At 38.6% G+C, this 22676-nt stretch overlaps 1 protein-coding gene across 1 annotated transcript in view; it reads right to left on the bottom strand.

The window, feature by feature from the left end:
• Positions 1-22676, bottom strand: part of GRM5 (glutamate metabotropic receptor 5) — a 643551-nt gene that overhangs the window by 301816 nt on the left and 319059 nt on the right. The window lies entirely within an intron of this gene.

Here is a 22676-nt window from a genome sequence, read left to right as displayed (position 1 = left end):
CTGGTGATTCATTTCACATATGATATTATACATGTTTCAACTAGCATTGTTTATAACAGTAAAAATAACCTCTATCTCCAGGGGTAATAGAATGGTTAGGGTAAATATGTTTAGCAACATTATGTGGTATTTTGCAGTCACTGAAATCAATGGATAAGAAAATTACATAATACACAGAAAAGTATTAAAAATATTAAAGTGATAAAAAGTGGAATGCCAAATTCATAATTACAATATTTTTGAAATATACATATGAAAATGAATAAACTAGAATGAAGTTGGAAAGTGAAAATAGATTTTTAAAATTCAGTTATTCAGAGAGTAGTTTAGAAGCAAAACACTGAGCTGTTACTAACATTTGAAATCTCAAGGCATTTTAAAAATGTTTAAACTCATGTTTCTGTATTTTTAGTGTTATCATTTTATTATTTGTATTTTAACATAGTTGTAAAATCTCTTCTGAATACAAAACATAAGAGTAGAGTATAAAAAGATGTATTATATCTTTTTGTGCCAACATTTGTTTTTGTACCAACATTTGTGCAATAAATGGGTATTTAGAAAATGTTATAGAAAAATCAATGGTCAAAATCTCAGTAAAATGGTGTCCTCAGGTTCCTGAGTTGCATTTGACATGCTTCCTTTCCTAAATTTTCATTATAATAAGATAATATTATTTTATTATTTTATTTTATATTATTTTCACCTAATTCCAAGCCTTTACTTAAAACTGCCCTGTCTATTGTTTGGGATGGCTGAGTAGCAAATGTGTTAGTGGTAGACGACTTTCTTCATTTCCACCATCTGCCTCTGTCAGTGTGAAGATGTCTGAGTTTACAGTTTTTGATTGGTCAATTTGAACATGAACAACTGCTTCACAATTAAGAGAGCAATGCTCATACTTGCAGACTACCTTTTTTCTCTGAATACTGTAACATCTGATTCTGCAATTCTACTCCTGGGCTTATATCTGGTAAAACCATAATTCGGAAAGATACATGCACAGCAACTTTCACTGCAGCGCTATTTACAGTAGACAGTCATGGAAGCAAACTAAGTGACCATCAAAAGATGAATGGATGAAGATGCGATGTATGTGATGAGATATCGTATGTGTGTGTGTGTGTATATATACACATATATATATATATATATAAAACTGAATCACTTTGCTGTACACCTGAAACTAACACAACATTGTAAATCAAATATATTTCAATAAAAATTTTTAATGCAAAATAAATAATAAAGTAGTGGTCTACACCACGATCTTCACTTCCACCTCAGAACACAGTCACCCATGTCCCTCTGTACTTAATGATCTTGACATCATTTGTCCAAAATGCTTCCATGGCCCCTTGTTGATAACTGGAAGAAATTAAGACATTTTGTCACTGTATTCAAGACCCTTTTCAGCGAAACTCTAATACCTATGTCCCCTTATCTCCTACAAATAGCCTCATGCCCCACACTGAACCTCCCCGTAAAACCGCCTCCTCTGGGCTCTTTGGTGATGCCATCGCTGCACCCAGACCTCACTCTTCCTCTAAGTTTGCAGGTTTTGATTCCAGATGTTAATCAAAGTGCAGCTAAAATGCTGTCTTGTTCATGAAGTATTTTTATTGCCATTAAAAGAAAGTTCTCAATTTCTAAACTTTACATAGAATTAAAGTCAAATATTTCAAAATGAATCCCCACAGGTCATTTTGATATTTGGCAAAACTAATACAATTATGTAAAGTTTAAAAATAAAATAAAATTTAAAAAATAAAATTATGCACTGCATAAAAGCCTAAAAAAAATAAAGTCAAATATTTCATAGTATTTAGCACTTTTTACATTGTTATTTTAATATCTTTTACTAGACTATTGGTTCCTGGAGTATAAACCCCTATGTTTGCTTTATGTAACCATCACTAAATTGGAACTAGTACCTTTCTTGGCATATGGCAAATAAGTTCAGATTTATAAAAATCCCACTAGTACAAGTGGTTCTCATGCAGCCATTAACCAGATTCCCCAAGTGCTAACAGGTAACATAAGCAAGTATAATTTTCAAGACCAGGGAACTGACTTCAATTCTAAAATGATAAGTAGTCTACTGAGTTTTTTCAATGTTTTTAAATTTCACCACTAAAGACCTTTCTGTGGACAAGGATCCAGTCTTAGGATCATATACAGCATTTAATTGATACATCACCCAACTTTCCTTTACTCCAGACCTTCAGTCTTTTATTTATTTTTTTCAGTCTTTTATTTTTGATGTCTGTCACTTTTGAAGAATACAGGCCAGTCATTTTGTAGAATATTGCTCAATCTGGGTTGGTCTGCATTTCTTCCTGATTAAATTTAGATTGCGTATTTTTGGTAAAAATGCCATAGAGGTTATTTTGAGCCCTCTGAGGGGACTTTATCAAGAGGGACATGATATTGATATGTCTCATTATTAATGGTGTTCATTTTGATCACTTGGTTGAGATGATTTTTGTCTAGTCTCTCCAATATAAAGTTACTATTTTCTCCTGGGTAATAGCTAAGTATATTGTAGAGAGATACTTTCAGAATATGAAAATATCCTATTTCTCATAACACACAAATTTTAGCATCTACTGATGATACATGCCTAAAACAATATTACTATGATGTTTATCAGATGATGATTTTTTTTTCTATTTTAATCACTTTCAACACCACTAATTCAAATTCTACCATCAGGAATATCTTTCTACCTCACCCCTCATTTACTCATATTTAATCATTTAATTCTATTATTCTCTCATGAATATTGCCCATTTAATATTTTAATAGAATTAAATACATATTGGAACAGAACACACACACACACACACACACACACATATATGTATATGTATGGAGATCAGCCCTGGGATTTCTTTGGAAGGAATGATACTAAAGCTGAAACTCCAGTACTTTGGCCACCTCATGCGAAGAGTTGACTCATTGGAAAAGACTCTGATGCTGGGAGGGATTAGGGGCAGGAGGAGAAGGGGATGACAGAGGATGAGATGGCTGGATGGCATCACTGACTCGATGGACGTGAGTCTCAGTGAACTCTGGGAGTTGGTGGTGGATAGGGAGGTCTGGCATGCTGTGATTCATGGGGTCGCAAAGAGTCGGACACGACTGAGCGACTGATCTGATCTGATATGTATGTGTGTGTATATATATATATATTAGAAAATATATGGTTAGTATTCAGATGGGTACTGTTCTTAATGTTCCTATATTTCAACTCATTCATCTTCAAAGTAATCCCAAGAGGTAGGTAGTGTACCACATTCACTTTAAAGATAAGGAAATTGAGACACAGAAAACTTTTATATCTTGTCCAAGTCATTCAGAGTTAGGATTAGAACCTCAGCAGACTGGCTCCAGAGCCCGTGGTTTAAACCAAAATAAATACATTTCTTCTAATAAGGCTTGGTGAGAATCAGAGGAGTTTTCTTTTTCTCTCTCTTGTCATTTACATGTCTATAGCCACGATCAGTGAGTAAAAAGTCCTGCTGGGATCTCAGACTCATGGGACCAAGAAAGAGAATTTGCTCACAAGGATGAGGGACTTGGAAGTTAGAAGAGAAAATCTAGCTGTCCAGGCAGGTCCAAGCAAGGATGGTAAAGCAACAGAGACACAACAGAGAGCGGTCTCATAGTGTCCCAAACACTGTCTATTGGTAGCATCTTCCTGCTGGTCAGGCACACTGGAGAGTAGAGAATGGAAGCAAAATTTCAGTCCCTCACTTGGGCCGGCACAGGAAAAAAAAAAAGGAACATTGCAACTTGGAGACCTCACAACCTTCAAGGCACCTGTTTCTGGTAGGTGTCACAGCAGTTTCATAGCCAGGGCTCAGCTTGTGGTGATTGGACTTCACACTGAACTTCTTTCGGTGGGACTGAGACTGCTGACGTGCTGATTACATCTGCCAGGAAAATGTCTCAAGAACCAGACATAGCTGAACCTATTGACGGGGCTCTCTCATTCATTTATTCTTACATTCAGTCCATGTCAAGTGCCTACAGAGCCATGAATAAATGCAGGAAATAGACCATGATCAAGACATGATCTGCATCCTCAGAAAATTGATATTCTAGTGAGGGAGAGCTCCAGGAATAAACACGGAGTGCACAGAGGAGGGAACAGAGGCTCAAACCTGTGGCGGTGTGTCTGGGCAGGAGGTTAACAGAAGATTTTACAAAGGAAACAGATTCGGATCTGATGATAATCAAGGCAGAGAAGCTGAGACAAGCACCCACAGAAGCACATACTTATTATAAATGCAAAGACATTAAAACAATATGAAGTGCCCAAGATGACAACCTCAGTAAAGGAATATCATCAAACCACCCTCACCACCTCTGAGGAGCACCTCTGAGTTCAGCACTGTGAAATGGAAGGAAGGTTAGGCTGTGACAGAGGTATTTATAGAATAAAGCGTGGCACCAAATGACGTTTGTGTAACCCCTTTCCTCATCACAGGGATCAGAGCTGCAAAAGATCTAGGCAGTCATGGAGTTCCATCTCTGATCATTTCTAATTCTAGACAAGGTAGTGTAATAATTATTTACATTTGCATAATGCTTTATAATGCACTTGTATAACCATTTATCTCATTTGATCTTCACAACAATTTTGTGAGATAAGCAGAAACAATCTTATTAAAATCCTCCTTTTCCAGAAGAGGAAATTAAAGGAGCTAGAAAATTCAATGTCTATAGAAGGAAAAGTTAGGAAGTAGAGCCAAGGTGACATCAAGGTTTCTAATGTCTCATCCAGTATCTTCTCCATAAAATCAACTCCTCCGATTTGCCACTTAATCAAGGGGCAGCTCATACTTTGAAATGGAGGGTCTGATGTTCTGTTTTAGCAACTCCCCATCTATCTACCATCTCCCCTTGATGGAGGGTTATGAGAACGGGGAGTAATAGCATCATACAGAGAAAGTCTTTCATAGGGTGAGCCCTCTGGAATACCTATCTGAGCTTCTCTTCAAGAATTTATGGAATAGGTGTATTTATCCTGACTTCATCCTGGAGTTTGAGACTTTGGGGGTGTGAGGAATGGATTTTCAAGAAGCTCATCTGGGAATTTGGATGCACACTGAAATTTGAGAACTGCTTTACAGAGATTTGGAAGATCTGTCCTCAGAAGTCTTCCCCACCCATCAGAATAGATGACAGGAAAAAGGTGGGGAGCAGGCACTCAGCTTCTATCGGAGGGGCCTTGGCTCCTTCACAAATTCTATCGACCCTTTTGTTTTGTCTCTTGATGACCCAGAGAGATGGTATGGGGAGGGAGGTGGGAGTGGGTTTCAGTATGGGGAACAGGTATACACCAGTGGCGGATTCATGTTGATGTATGGCAAAACCAATACAATATTGTAAAGTAAAAAAAACAAAACAAACAAACAAACAAAAAAAAAAAACAGAGCTTCCCTGGTGGTCCAGTGGTGAAGAATTTGCCTTGTTATGCAGGGGACATGGGTTCGATCCCTGGTCCAGGAAGACCCCACGTACCTCAGAGCAGCTATGCACACAGGCCACAACTACTGACCCCCACGCTGCAGCGACTGATGCCTGCGTGCTCTACAGCCTGTGCTTGGCAACAAGATTAGCCACTTGGACAAGAAGCCCGCACACGGCAACTAGAGAGCAGCCCCCGCTGGCTGCAACTAGAGAAAGCCCACACGTAGCAACAAAGACCAGCACAGCGAAATAAAAAATACATGAAAATTTTTAAAAATTGCAATAAAACTGGCATGCAACACTGTGTATGTTTAAGGTGTACAACATTTTGACGCATTTATATATGGTGATATAATTACCATCATCGCATTAGCTAACACCTCCATCAAGTCACATAATTATGTTTCATAGTGAGAACCTTTAATGAAGGACATGACTCATTATTGTCACCTATAATCACAGTGCTCTGCATTAGGGATCGTATTTTTCTTCTGACTCTAAGTCTGTACCCTTTGACCATCATCTCCCCAATTTCCTCATCCCCCAGCCCCTAGTAACCACCATTCTACTCCATTTCTAAGGGTTCAGCTTTTTTTGATCCCAATAAGTGCCATCATATAATATTTGTCTTTCTGACTGATCTCACTTAGCATAGTGCCCTCAAGTTTCATCCATGTTGTTGCAAATGGCAGGATTTCCTTCTTTCTCGTGGCTGAATAATTGTTCACCGTATAACTATATATACCACATGTTTTTTATCCATTCACCTGTTAACCAACACATAGGTTGCTCCCGCAGCTTGGCTATTGTGAGTAAAGCTGCAATAAGCCTTGGGATGCAGATATCTTTCTGATCCTCTGTTCTTAACTCCTGAAGAGACATATGAAAACAGGATGCTTGCTATGCAACACTGTTTTAAGAAAGGTCTCCTAGGCTCTCCTTCTAATGAGACTGCCACCCATCAAACCCTACTTTTACATAAACTCCATATTTGCTCCTGCGTGGGCTATGACATCAGACCCAAGGTTTGCAGGGAAGAGGGTGAGGAACCATCTCACCTTCCCCACAGGACTCTGATAGTAAGGAAATATGCAAAGCTCTGACGAAAGCCCCAAAAGAAAACAGTCACCCAGGCTTCCACTGTTTGGCTCAGAATCTGGGAAACACAACAGATTTCACAATTTAAAAAAAAAGAAGTTTTTTAGTAGCACACACAAAAGATTCTGGGAGAGAAAAGAGTAGTGGGCAGATGATAATTTGATAACCTGAGTTTGTTAGGTACTACCCCACTTTAGCTTTCAAGTATCTGGGACATGCACACTTTATCTCCCATGGAAAATGGTTTGCTACACAACTGCTAAATGCTGTCATTGGGAACGCCAAAGCCTGGGTGGTCCCCAGATTTTTGACCCTCAATGGCGACCTCTTCAAGTACATTGTCGTTTTCATTTTGCGGGCTCCCCCAGTCTGGGCAGGCTTGCAGGTGACAGTGAAAGAGAGATGATTACTAAGCCTCAGTAAGGCTGTGGGCCATTCTGCCAGGATGCAAATTATCAGTGAACACAACAGCCTGTCTGGAAGAGGCGCAAGACAAGGAAAATCACATTGCATCATATCAGAAACCTAACAACAACTTTCCACAAGTAATCACTAACCAAAAATGGCAGATTGTAGCCCCAGACGCAGCAGAGACTTCTAATTAGTTCTAGATGATTGACCACACACACTGATTTGAGCAAACACGCTGGAAGGAACTGCTATTAATTGCCAGCAGTAATGGAGCTTATATTGACTAGTTGGGCAAACATCAAAAGCAAAATTCAAGGTGCTTCAAGGAAAGATTGAAATGATACTGAAGACTGGTGAACAAGACAGCTGCTTGCAGATCTGTCAAATGAACATTAATATGAGAAACATGCTAGTAAATTCTCTTCTATATCATAATTACAAAAGGATAATAAGCACATACCCTCCATTTACAAAGGTCTGAATTTATAAATCTAGGACCAGAGTTAGATAAATTTCCACCACAGTCTAGCAAAAAGCCAAATGAGAGCAATTTGATTTACATTAAATATTCCCAACTGAATAATATTAATGAAAGGCCAGAGGGGGGAAAAAAGGCAGGACAAGAAAAAATGATACTGAGACTTAATTGCAATGCATTACAAACAGACAGAGAGGCATTAACAGCCAGACATTCTGTGCAGCAAACCATTATTTATGACAAGGTCACCTTGGCTATAAGTAGATATTCAGCAACCATTGAGTTATAGGCCAGTGGAGACCTGAAAAATTACAAAATCCATCCCCTTCATTTTCCATCTTCTACAACTGGAGCCCAGGAATAAGGAATGGAAGAGAAAGGAAGAAACTAACAATTATTAAGTATCTATCATGGAAAAGTGCACATCTCTAAGCTTTTTCCAGACCCCACTCATTCAGTCTCCATATAAGCCTTGATAGGCATGTGTCACTGTCCCAGGGCACAAAAGAGGAAACCAAGACTTCAAAGAAGTGGTGGGGCTCCTCCTGGCACTCCACGCTGCCCTTCAGGATGCAGTCACGTCTGGCCCATTTGGTGAACCAGTGCCAGTGCTTGGCCTGAACTCTGGCCTCAGGAGTGTGTTCATTTTTCACCCAGGAATCAGCCCATAAAAATTCTATCAGAGACACTTTCTAGAATCTCAAAAATAGTGTCTAGGAAAATTTTAAAAGTGTAAGCATCTGACAGCCATTGGGTTTTAGGACAAGGTTGTTGTTCAGTCACTAAGTCATGTCTGACTCCCTGAGATCCCATGGACTGCAGCACACCAGGCTTCCTCATCCTTCACCATCTCCCAGAGTTTACTCAAACTCACATCCATTGGATTGGTGATACCATCCAACCATCTCATCCTCTGTTGCCTTCTTCTCTTACCTTCAATCTTTCCCAACATCAAGGTCTTTTCCAGTGAGTCAGCTCTTCACATCAGGTGACCCAAGTATTAGAGCTTCAGCATCAGTCCTTCCAATGAATATTCAGGGTTGATTTCCTTTAGGATTGACTGGTTGGATCTCCTTGCAGTCCAAGCGACTCTCAAGAGTCTTCTCCAGCACCACAGTTCAAAAACATCAATTCTTCGGTGCTCAGCCTTCTTTATGATCCATCTCTCACATCCGTACATGACTACTGGAAAAACTATAGCTTTGACTAGACAGACCTTTGTCAGCAAAGCGATATCTCTGCTTTTCAATATGCTGTCTAGGTTTGTCATAGTTTTTCTTCCAAGGAGCAAGCATCTTTTCATTTCATGACTGCATTCACCATCTGTAGGGATTTTGGAGCCCAAGAAAATAAAATCTGCTACTGTTTCCATTGTCTCTCCATCTATTTGGCATGAAGTGGTGGGACCAGAGGCCATGATCTTAGTTTTTAGGACAGGGTAGCTTCTTACTACTTCAGAATAGTCTCATGTCTATGGGCCAATTTAGAATAAGCAAGCCCAATAGAATACCTTGATTAATAATGCTGGCTCCCACTGACTGAATACCAACTATACACTTGGCTGTACAATAGCAATTTACTTTTACTAATACCTGGTAGTATAAGTATTGTTAGGCCTTTTTGCTGATGAAAAAAAAAAATCAAAGTATCACAGAGTGTTTAAGTGATTTGCACAAGGTCACATGGTTAAGAAGTGGCAAAGCCAGGTTTTATATCCTGGTCTATAGGCCCCAAAGCCCTGATTTTGCTTCTCTAACCACTCAGATCTCTTGAAATTCCCTGAATATCCACTGAATTCCTATAGCATTCTCAGTCTGAATAATTCAATTGGATCTGGACCATGTTATATATCCTGTTATATAAACCTTTCCAAGGTTTTTCTCTGTGGCAGCCCTGTGTTCCCAAGAAGATGGCAAACTCAGATATCTCTTTATATTCCCAACACATAGGATGGTACCTCACATACTTCTTACATAGCCCATATTAGGGGTGATGTGCTCAGTTGTTCAGTCAAACTCTTTGCAACCCTGTGGACTGTAGCCTGCCAGGCTCCTCTGTCAATGGGATTTCCCAGGCAAGAAAACTAGAGTAGGTTGCCATTTCCTACTCCAGAGGCTCTTCCTGACCCAGGGATTGAACCTGCATCTCCTGCACTGGCAATGATACCAGTGGCAAAGGACTGCTATAGTCAAGCTCTGGGCAGAGTTCCCAGCATCTACCCTCAATCCTGGGTTTTTTATTTAGCTGATTTCCTCCCATGCTGAGAACTGTCCAAAGCATTCAAGAGTAAATCACTCCTAACAAGTCTAGAGGAAGTGGTTGATGGGTAAACCATAGGGTCTGATAATATCCAGTTGACCCAGGACCTGCCTTTGCCTATAAACACCCCAACCTTTGTGGGAAAGATGGCAACAGGAGCCAAGCAACTTCAACCGACTGAATCTCCCAAATGATCCTGTTTTAAAAAGACTTGTAACCTTTATTTATTTCCTTTCCTCTCCTTTCTCATAATCATATCACATTTCTCTCAACTTCTTTTTTTCCTTTGCAGATACTCCACAACCCAGAATCCAGTCTAGAGGATAAGCCAGTGACAATGAGCTCTGGTCCCCGGGGAAGGCAACAGAACTTAAGAAAACACTTCAAAATGGAGAAGCAGCAGAGAGATCTTCCTCTGCTAATGAGACCAGAATGGAAAACTGTAAGTAGATAAGCACCTAAAGACACCAAATCAGTGGTCTAAGAGCAAGGCACAATAACATTTAGGAATAGATTGAAATTCAGAATAAAATCAAGTTCATTTTGAGAAACAAGCTTGAAGAGAAACTTCCTTGAATTAAGTGATGTGAAAGATTATATTCTCCCTACTTTGGTTTTCCACTATGATTAGAAGCAGAATATTTGAAGGAAATGATACTTTTCATAAAATTTCCTTTTCCTCTTTAGTGTTGCATACAAAAATTTTGCATAATTTGACCTTGAAACATTCAAATATCCTAAAAGTAATTGTATTTTTCTAGCCTTGATCAAAAATGGGTATTCTTAGCTCTAATATTTGATATGCTTAATGGGTTTTAATATATGTTAAATAAGACTTCAAGTTACCTAGGTGAATTGAAATCTGTTGAACAGACACCTACTGTTTGAGATAAAATTACCCAACTCCATCACCAGTAAGCATAAAATCTTGAAATAAAATGACTTTTCTTTTTAACTTTTTACTTGTAGAAAGTTTCAGACATATTCCAAGAGAGACAGGATCACATAATGAATTCCCATTTATCCACTACTGGCTTCATTACTCTTCAGAATTTTGCCAAGCATCTTGTCCCGCCTAAACTATCTCTCATGTTCTAGTATTTCAAAGTGAATCCTTGACATCAAGGCATTTTACCTGCAAACACATTAGTATTTCTTTCCAAAAGATATTTTAAAAATCTATATTTCACAATATCATAACCATACCTAATAAAGTATTAATAATCCTATATTAATATTAATATGATTTAATACTTATTTCATATTCAAAAGTTGGTAAAACCAGTTTTCATTGTGAAATGTAGCTGGGACACCTCTGGTATGGTAACATGAGGAATTATCATTAATGTGGCCAGGGATAGCCAGACCCTGACTGAGAAGCTTCTTTAATTGCTTCCATCTGGGACAGAAAATAGCTTTCTGACTGTGTTTACACCTTGCTTTATTCTCTGTTTTCTGAATTAATGTGTTCCTAAGTTCTAATTAACCACTGAGATTTGGCTTCCTCGTTTCTGACATACACTCCTGTATGAACACTTGTTCTAGACTGCTTTCTTGGTTCTAGCATTTCAGGTAAACTTGGATCCTGTTTTCTGTGAAGACAAATGATCAAATGCTCAGTCTCTGGCATTGAATTTATGCTTTTGAACTGTGGTGTTGGAGAAGACTCTTGAGAGTCCCTTGGACTGCAAGGAGATCCAACCAGTCCATTCTGAGGGAGATCAGCCCTGGGATTTCTTTGAAAGGAATGATGCTAAAGCTGAAACTCCAGTACTTTGGCCACCTCATGCGAAGAGTTGACTCATTGGAAAAGACTCTGATGCTGGGAGGGATTGGGGACAGGAGGAGAAGGGGATGACAGAGGATGAGATGGCTGGATGGCATCACTGACTCGATGGACGTGAGTCTGAGTGAATTCCGGGAGTTGGTGATGGACAGGGAGGCCTGGCATGCTGCATTTTATGGGGTTGCAAAGAATCAGACACGACTGAGCAACTGAACTGAACTGAAACAAATTTTGGTTTCTCCTTTTACTACCTATGTGACTTTGGAAAATTTTTTTAGCCTCTCTTTGTCTTAGTTCCTTCATCTGTAAAATGAATATAATAATACTATTTATCTCAAAGAGTTGTTTGAGAATAGGAAATAACCCATTGCTGAGAGCCTGGTATACAGCAATCACTCAATAAATGTTGATCATTATGGCCTTCTTTGCTTCCAGCCTTTGCTGTGAATTTGATAATCTTCAGATTCCATCCACTCCTCTTTGGCCTCTTCAGTAAGTCCCAACAGACACCTGCTTTTTCTCTAATTCTCAAAAAATTCTCTGAGATAAGTGTTTTTATTATATGCATTTAAAAATAAGTTTTCAAAATTCCAGATTTCTTGTTATAGCCAGAGAGTTTCTATTATGGCTAAAATTACCATTTTATATACATTCACATATCAATGCTAATTTCAAGCAGAAAAATATATTTAGCATGTCAGCATTTGCCAATGAAGAATGATTGTTGCTGTTGCCATAATAAAAAATTTTAAGTGATAATTAAGTCAAGAAACCTAGCCAGAAAAATGCAAACTTTGCTAATCATTTCTGTTAGAACCTATGTTTTCCTTGGAATTTTCAGGTACAGAGATTATCCAATTTATTTTTTTAATGCTATATATTTTTTGAAATTTAGAAATTAAAGTTTTTTTTATAGTAAATGTACAATCAGTATAACGTTGTGATTTCATAAGCAAAATATCCTCTTTAATATTTTTAATGAGAAAATCCCATTTGTGTTCACTTTCTATTTCTCATTGAAACCATAGGCCCCTAAACTGGTTTTCCATTTCTTAACAGTGAAAAGTAAGACATCAAAACTCTTTCCAAGAGAATAGGTACATTGTAGAATACAGCATCAAATGTTTCCCATACATATGTCCAAGAAGAAGTCTTCGGGAAGTAACTGAAATGAAACAGTAAAATTTGTAGTAGGCAGCAAAAGCAGACCTTAGAGTGGAGTTAATAGCATTGAATGCACACACTAGAAAAGAACTATTTAAAATCAATAGTCTAAACTTTTACCTTCAGATACCAAAGAAAGGTGAGAATTTAAATCTAAAGAAAGGAGAAGAAAAGAGGTAATAAAACTTTTGCACATTTCAGTGAAATTGCAAGCAAGACTCACTAGAGAAAACAAATGAAACCAAAAAGCTGATTCTTAGAAAATACTATAAAAAGTATAAACAAGTATTCAAGCTAAACAATAAAAGATAAAGACACATCTTACTAACATCAGGAATGAAACAGGCATGATAACTGCTGATACCATAGATATTAAAAGGTAATAAAAGAATATTATGAACAGATGTGTGCCCACAAGTCTGATACCAAAGGGAACAGAACCAATTCCTTGAAAGATACAAAACAACCAAAATTCACAGAATTTTATAGAAGGAGACGTATTTCTGAATAGGTTTATGACTACTTAGGAAATTGAATCAATAATTAATAACATTCCCCTTAGAAAAGAAGTTACCCAGCCAGATGATTTTCATGTAGGCAAGGCTGCTATAATTCATCACATCAATAGGCTAAGGAAGAAAAATCATGTAATCACATTAATTGATGCACAAAAAAACTTATAATAATTGTTATAAAGTATAGTTGTTATGTTTTCCTGATTAATGGACCCTTTTGTTATTGCAATTTTGTTATTTACTTCTTTTTATTTATAAATTTGTGTTTTATTTATAAATTTATTTGTTATGCAATTTTGTTACTGTTAATTTTGTTATTTAACAATAAAGAAAAACTTTGTTGCTGCAGACCCTTCTCTCTCTTGTGATAGCTTTTCACTTAAAGCCTATTATATCTGATGTAAGTATAGCCAACTCTGCTCACTTTTGCTTACTATTTACATGGACTATTTTTGTGTCCCTTTGATTTTAGCCTCTGTATGAAAGATTAGGAGCCAGATAACTACAATGGTGTGACCACTCACCTAAAGCCAGACATGCTGGAATGCAAAGTCAAGTGGGCCTTAGGAAGCATCACTACGAACAAACCTAGTGGAGGCAATGGAATTCCAGTTGAGCTATTCCAAATCCTAAAAGATGATGCTGTGAAAGTGCTGCACTCAATATGCCAGCAAATTTGGAAAACTCAGCAGTGGCCAGAGGACTGGAAAAGGTCAGTTTTCATTCCAATCCCAAAGAAAGGCAATGCCAAAGAATGTTCAAACTACTGCACAATTGCACTCATCTCACATTCTAGCAAAGTAATGCTCAAAATTCTCCAAGTCAGGCTTCAACAGAACATGACCTATGAACTTCCAGATGTTCAAGCTGGTTTTAGAAAAGGCAGAGGAACCAGAAATCCAATTGCCAACATCCAGTGGATCATTGAAAAACCAAGAGGGTTCCAGAAAAACATCTACTTCTGCTTTATTGACCATCACTTCAAGGCAAATAGATAGGGAAACAATGGAAACAGTGACAGACTTTATTTTGGGGGCTGCAAAATCACTGCTGATGGTGACTGCAGCCATGAAATTAAAAAGATGCTTGCTCCTTGGAAGAAAAGCTATGACCAATCTAGACAGCATATTAAAAAGCAGAGACATTACTTTGCCAATAAAGGTCCATCTAGTCAAAACTATGGTTTTTCCAGTAGTCATGTATGCATGTGATAATTTAACTATAAAGAAAGCTGAGCACCAAAGAATTGATGCTTTTGAACTGTGGTGTTGGAGAAGACTCTTGAGAGTCCCTTGGACTGCAAGGAGAGCCAACTTGTCCATCCTAAAGGAAATCAATCCTGCATAATCACTGGAAGGACTGATGCCGAAGCTGAAATTCCAATACTTTGGCCACCTGATGTGAAGAACTGACTCATTGGAAAAGACCCTGATGCTGGGAAATATTGAAGGCAGGAGGAGAAGGGGACGACAGAGGATGAGATGGTTGGATGGCATCACTGGCTTGATTGACATGAGTCTGAGCAAGCTCTGGGAGCTGGTGATGGATAGGGAAGCCTGGTGTGCTGCAGTCCATGGGTTCACAAAGAATCAGAGACGACTGAGCAACAGAACTGAACTGAATAAGGCAAAAGGAATGACACAGAAGTACTGTGCTATAGTTAGTGAAGTTGTTTACTGTGAGGATATGACAAGTAGGATGATAGTGATATAGAAGTATTCCTCAACTGAAGAATAAAGTAAATGGATAGCAGATCATGGAAGCCAGATTTATTACTATTGGGCTGCAGTTATATAGATCAGCAAGGTGATTACCATTCTCCATGAAAAGTAACAAGGGCTGCTTGGAAACATGGCTGATTCTCAGTGCAGAAAATATTTAAAGATGAGCCTGGAGCATCCTATGGTATCATCATAAAGCAAGGAATTGCTGACAGATACACACAAAGACACAAATTGATGGGGATATATCAAAGGGGGAGTTTCAGTTGGCTTCCAACTGAAAGGACCCCCAATGGACAAAGCAAGACAATCTGTATTTTTTTAAAAAAAGTATTATTAGATTATAATCTAAAGTATAGCATAAACAGCCACAAGTTCATAATGATACAGTATAAGTAAATTATTGAATAATAAGTACCAACAAATCTCCTCTACAGAATAATTCCAAATAAATTATGTTAAGTATTCCATCATAAAGGTGGGGGAGCAAATCTCTACAATCTTAAAGTAAGAGTATGCAGTGACTTTTTCCCCCAAAGAGTAAAGTGTGGAAGTCGGGGAGGGGACCGTAACTTTACAGTAGGGAAATCTGATAAACACTCCTTCAGCCAGGCGACCAAGGTCCAGATTAAGAGTCATCAATTGAATCGTGTTGACAGTTTGCATCCTTCATGTGATGTGATTAAAATGGCACTTTGCCTCTATGTTCTGCTGTCCAAAAATCTATAACCCCAGTTAACTATGAGAAAAATATCAGTCAAATCTCAATTTGGGAATGTTTTACAAAAGACCTGACCAATACTCGTTGAAATTCTCAAAGTCATCAAAAACAAGGAAAGTTGTGAGAAACCATCAGAGCCATGAAGAGCCTAAGAAGACATGATGACTAAATGTAATGGGGTGTCCTGGATGGAATCTGAGAACGGTAAGAGGACATTAGGCAAAAACCAAGGAAATCTTAACATATGGACTTTACTTAATAATGACGTATCTGTGTTTCAGTTAAATATACCATCTTAATTTAAAATTAATGTATTATTTAAAGATGTTCAGAGGGGAAATTGTGTATTTAGATGGTAATAAGGAATTTTACCATTAACTCATTTTTTCCTATAAATATAAAATTCTGAAACATAGTCTATTCATAAGGAAATCTATTGAAAAAAATCCCTTGCTTTTAACTAATGGGTGAAAATTCCAAATAGTTTCTGTGTTAACATGGAAATCAGAGATTGTGTAGGCTTGGTTATGGATTTGTTTTATTACTTGGTGATTGATAGTTTGTGTCACTAAAGCTGAACAGAATTTTATCACATGAAAGGAGTAACAAGAATATGCTTCCAGCAAAGAATGTATTCTTGACAGAAATTGATAAGGGTTACAGTTCTGGGGCATCTAATGATTTAAATCATTTACGACATATGTATTAGTAGAATCTGGCAGAGTGTTAATTTAAATATAATCATTTTATAATGTATTCAGTTCTAAAAAGAATAACAGAGGGACATTTGTCACTTAGCCTCAGAATGGATTCCTGGACAGATATGACCATATTGCCACTCAGCAGTTGCTAAGGAATTTAGATGTCCTTTTCTCATTCTTAACTCAGTGAAATCAGAATTTCATCCCTTGCACCATGGTAAACCCAGGTGCTCATGAAAAATAATATTCAGTAATAATAATTTTTTAAAATGGCTACATATGTAGCTAATAACACAGAATAAGAGATTTTGAGAGATAAGCTAGCCTTGAGCTGTTTAGAATGGTAGCCACTAGGCCTATGACATGTCATGGGTGGTTTGAATTAAGATGTGCTGAAAGTGTAAAACACACTCATGACTTGGGAGACTTAGTACCAAAAAAGAGAAAGCAAAATAACTCGATAATTTTTATACTTAAACATGTTGAAATGATAATATTTTAGGTATATTAAATATAATATTAAAATTTTCCTTTCACTTTTACAATGTTTTCCTTAGAAAGTATAAAATTATACATGTGGTTCTGCTGGACATCTTGTTTTTTGTATAAGGGAAGAGACTATGACCCACAGAACCTAAGTATCATCAATTCAAGGTCCTGTTGTTAGTCAACTGGATATTTTTTTTTTCCTAATTTTATTTTATTTTTTAACTTTACATAATTGTATTAGTTTTGCCAAATATCAAAATGAATCCGCCACAGGTATACATGTGTTCCCCATCCTGAACCCTCCTCCCTCCTCCCTCCCCATACCATCCCTCTGGGTCGTCCCAGTGCACTAGCCCCAAGCATCCAGTATCGTGCATCGAACCTGGACTGGCAGTTGCCAGTCAACTGGATATTTTTAAACAGAGATGTTTCTCTGTTAAAATGGGGAAAGGATTTGTTTCAAATCATGTGTCATTTAGGATATTTTCACTTAGCTTTCATGAAGTTTAAATATATTTTATAAAACACATTCACTGCTCTCTACTGAGGCAAGATCTTGCCTGCTGCTCTTCTGGGTTAAATAAAGTGAGCTACCATTTACTGAAGGCCTACTCTATCTAAACCAGGGCTGTGTTTTGTATAATAAATAACTTGCAGAATTTATGGAGTTTAATTCTAGCCAGAATCCTTGATGGGTGAAGAATGTAATGCTCAGAGAGCCACTGAAGGAACCATCCTAGTCAGAAAGTGGTGGACAGGGTATTCAAATGGACGTGTTCAATTTCAAGTTGTGTTCCATCTACTGTTTCAACTGCATCCTAGAGACAAGGAGAGGTGTCTATCTAAGATGTTGGAGCTGAAAACAAGCCCTACAAGGATATTTTAGCCTTTCACAGATATTTGGGAATAGAAGACAAGTTGAGATTCCTTCAACCTCATCTGGCTGAATCTAGCCATGGTGGCATTTGCTCTGAAGAAAATAACCATACCGTGTTTTGTTCTCTGGTGTCTTAAATTTGTCAGTGTGTGCTGGGGATAAGGGTTCACACTGCCACAGGGGCTAAGGAAACAGGAGAACAGCTTTGAGTTGGACTGGTGTTCAACTCTCCTGCTATTTAGAAAACCCCCAATTATCTGAAGGTTTCAATAATAGCATTTTGTTCTGTGCTCTTTCAGAAGAAAGAGGAAATGACATCAAAGCTTTCTAATTTCAGAATTAAAGAAATTAATATCCTCACATACCCACCTTCTTGCCCACCCACACATATAGCTCTGGAAAAGGTTCTTCACCCTTGAAACTGCTCCTCCTCCTAACTTGTATATTGCAGTTACAAACTGTCTTTATTTGGTGTTTAGTCAACAAAAAGCAAAAGCCACATCTCATTTGCCACAACTCATCTTCCACAGCTTCGCATCAACCTTCTTCACTCTACAGGTCATTGATGCCCAGAAGTACCAACTCCACGACGTCTCTTTTCCTCTCCTTCCTATCCTTGGACATCAGGACTGCCCTAGTCACGGCCCTCATCACCTCTTTCTAGGCTAGTGCTACAGTGCTTCTGACTCTTGCTCTCCATTTCTAGTCACTCTGGGGTTTTCATTTCCTAGAAAATGAGCTGCTGCTCCATATGCCTGGAATGTCCTCCCTCCTCCTCCTTTCTCTACCGAAGTCTCACCCTTTCTCCAGGTTTCAATTTTTCTGCAGAATTCTTTCCTGCAGAAATAAGGGAGATTAGGAAAATCTTATTTGAATAGACTCTCATGGCATCCTGTGTGTTTTCTTCACACCATTTATAACAATTGTGCAGCTATATTTTAGCACTCGTCTTGCTTGCTGGAATGTTCTTAAATATCATGCTAAGCTGCTTCTCCACTATAGTATGTGGCTTTTTCTAATAAAGAGCTTCCTCTACTATTTCCATCTTTGAAAATTTCCAAAACACTAGTAAAAGTACTAAGTGTTTTGGAATTCTTAAACTACCACTACAGATGGCCGTTAGCATGGTTTAGACTGATTATGACTTTAGACTCCTATTCTTAGTCTATCTAGATAGCATTGACCAAACTCCTTTTCAGTCATATCATACTGAGAAGTTGTCTTAACTTCTTTGTGTTTTGGTTTGCTCACCTGGAACATGGGGACGCAAATGGCACTGAATCTATTTTAGAGTGAATTCAGGTAATATATTCAGGTACATACATAATGTCCATCAGTGCTATCCAGTATCCAATATGTCTGAATTTTCAGAATATCTATATATTTAGGAGGTATAAATATACCCCAGATCAGTTCTTAGAGACACAGCAAACCTGGCAAGCTCTCAAAAATAAACTGCCATTACTGCTGGCAGCAAATCTCAAGAGTGAGAAACATTTACATCATTCTTTGAGCTATTCACACATCTCATTTCTGCAGTCACTAAAACCTGGAGTTTTTTGTTTTTCACTAGGAAATTTTATTTTTTTTTATTTTTTTTAATTTTTAAACTTTACATAATTGTATTAGTTTTGCCAAATATCAAAATGAATCCGCCACAGGTATACACGTGTTCCCCATCCCGAACCGTCCTCCCTCCTCCCTCCCCATACCATCCCTCTGGGCCGTCCCAGTGCACCAGCCCCAAGCATCCAGCATCATGCATCGAACCTGGACTGGGAGAAGAAAAGATTCAACATTTTCAAGACCTGTCTCTCTGATTATCAGCACTATTTGCATCTGATGCCAAAGAATCCCTGAATGGGTTCTGAACATTGGCAGCAGAAAACTGGAAACACTACTTAAACAGAGATGAACGTCACAAGATACATATGAGTACTTGTGTGGGCCGGGCTTCCCAAGTGGCGCAGTGGTAAAGAATTCTCCTGCCAATGGCAAAGACACAAGAGACGCGGGTTTGATCCCTGGGTTGGGAAGATCTGGAGTAGAAAATGGCAATCTCCTCCAGTATTCGTGCCTGGGAAATCCCATGGACAGAGGAGCCTGCGGGGCTACAGTCAATGGGGTCACAAAGAATTGGACACAATTGAGCACCCAGACACTGGATAAGCCCACAGTTCATTTGTTCACAGAACTCAAACCACTCTATTCATACTTCTACACACAGATAGAATGTGGCATGTACAGTTAAGTGAAGTAAAGCTATATATCTCTTGGAGTTTCCAAGCAGGTTGGATTTTCCTGGCTGTGATGCCAGCCATCGTAACTACACTGATTCTCACAGATGGTCTCCTGGTTGCTTCCAACCAGGCCCATTTGTCAGGCAAACAGTGAGCATGTTCTGCTGCCCAGTGACTTTCAGAAGGGTCCCTGGATTCCTGCTAAGTATGAACATAGAAAGGAGCCTTCAAAGTGCTGAGCATACCACAACCCAGGCATGGCATTTTGCCTCACAGGGGAACCAGCATCCTGGGTCTAATCGCCTCTTCGCTCATTGACACCTGTTGAAACTGACAGGTCAATAGCTGAGATCCCATGCTGTGTGGAGGAATTAGGGGCTCTCCTCCCTGCCAACGACATTGTCCCAAGACAGCAGAAGCCTAAGAATCACATTGACACTGTAGTGGATTTATAGGCGCCATTTCTAAGTCTTCTTCGTATGCTATCCCTCTCGGATAAAAATTTTGCTTTTATGCCCTGACAAAATATCATGATCCACAAAATTATAATTTTATTTACTTAGACGTTTTACATATTTTCTCCTTATATCACATGATATTTATTAAATGTATTACTATAGGTCTAATTTTCCCCCCAAACTAAGAAGAAACTGGTATTTTTAATAAGAAAACATCAATAATACTTGCAGTACATGTGTGCTCAGTTTTGTATGACTTTTTGCAACACAATGGACTGTAGCCTACCAAGCTCCTCTGTCCACAAGATTCTCCAGGCAAGAATACTGGAGTGGAGTGCCATTTCCTCCTCCAGGGGATATTCCCGAGCCGGGGATCAAAGCCACATCTACTGTGTCTCTTGCACTGACAGGAAGATTCTTTACCACTGAACTATTTGGGAAGCCCAATACTTGCCGTGGTAGTGGTATCAGTGGTAGCAGCAGTAATAGCAACATAATAGTAATGATATACATTTTATGCTAGACACTTCCCTGTGATTTTTAAATGTATTGGCTCATTTAAGATTGTTTTTATTATAAATGCAGCTGTACCTCACTGTGCTCTGGGTACTGGAAAATGTTAGGTTTCCCTATATTACAGGGGAGAAATTGTCTTTATTACCATAATGCCAAAATAATTAAAATGTCAATTCAGATGATTCAAGACTGACCAATTTTGGCTCCAACAGCTTCCAAGGAAACATCAGTGGTGATACCGGCAGCACACACTCATGGACCACTCACTAAGTAGGCCAGGCCAAGTGCTGAGCCTTTGACAGACCTTGTTGGTTTTTATCTTTGAAGCAAATTTATTAGTTAAAAATTAAGGTTGTTTTCATTTTGCAGATGACAATTGAGGTTTGAAGATATTTGCTTGGGATCACCATGCTTGACTGTGGCAGAGCAGAGACTGAAACTAAAGTCTTTCTGACTCCAAAGACTGGCACTAAATCATGATGCTGACTCATACACAAATTATTTTCTAAATATTATGTTTGTTTGCACATTTTCCACTTTACAGTGAGGGCATCTTTGCATATAGTTAAGATATGGATGCTGTCTGTTAGATTTAATGAAGTTTAACCATCCTTTTATAATAATTTGGAGCTATCTTCAAATTAAACTCAATGTAATAGACTTAGTTCAAATGATTTGCTCATTAGAATAATCCTTGCATCTTTAGGATTCTGTAAACAGTGGGGTTTCCCAAATGGCACTAGTGGTCAAGAACCCACTTGCCACTGCAGGAGATGTAAGAGATTAAGAGATGTTGGTTTGATCCCTGAGTCAGAAAGATCCCCTGGAGGAGGGCATGGCAACCCACTCCAGTATTCTTGCCTGGAGAGTCTCATGGACAGAGGAGCCTGGTGGGCTACAGTCCTTAAGGTCACAGAGTCGGGAACGACTGAAGTGACTTAGCACACACACATGCACACACACACATTCACACACAACCCAGCATTAAATATTGGGTCACTTCCTCATCGTCCATATACATTATGACTGAGCTTCTATTATATAACAGTAGTCTGTTACCCCAGATGACGTCTGTGTGTCAGTGCAAGTTGACTATTTAAAATTCTCCAGGCTCTAGAAGACCACAATAAGAAGGAAGTAAGAATGCATGTAGGTAGGTGTGTCTCAGCAGAAATCAGAGTAAAAACAAAGATGAAGGAAGTGATGAAGCAGGATAATAGTTTAAGCAGTGTGTCTATCCCAGAATTAGGTCTGAAGTGAAAGTGAAAGTCGCACAGTCATGTCCAACTCTTTGGGACCCCATGGACTGTAGCCTGCCATGCTCCTTTGTCCATGGAATTCTCCAGGCCAGAATACTAGAGTGGGTTGCCATGCCCTCCTCCAGGGGATCTTCCCGACCCAGGGACTGAACCCAGGTCTCCCGCATTGCAGGCAGATTCTTTACCAGCTGAGCCACCAGGGAAGCCTACCCAGAATTAGGTCTAATACACAATAACCATGACTTTCCAGAAACCTGACTTCTAATTCTAATTTTTTTTTCCTTTTCCTCTCTCTGAGTAAGGAGGACCCATGTTCATCTTGAATACTAGAACACACTTATGACTGAGGCAGCAGCTGATGTATTATGATAGAATCAAAGGAGCACTTCTAGGTCGTATTTTTTCATTTGCACTTAGAATGTACCTTAACCTTCATTCTCTTATCCCTAAAATGTATAAAAATGCCCATTTTACAGGGTTTGGGGAGGATTAGAGGGGCTAG

The sequence above is a fragment of the Bos mutus genome, chromosome 29 (genome assembly GCF_027580195.1).
Source record: "Bos mutus isolate GX-2022 chromosome 29, NWIPB_WYAK_1.1, whole genome shotgun sequence".
In the NCBI taxonomy this organism is placed as follows: domain Eukaryota; kingdom Metazoa; phylum Chordata; class Mammalia; order Artiodactyla; family Bovidae; genus Bos; species Bos mutus.
This window is presented reverse-complemented; position numbering and strand designations above follow the sequence as displayed.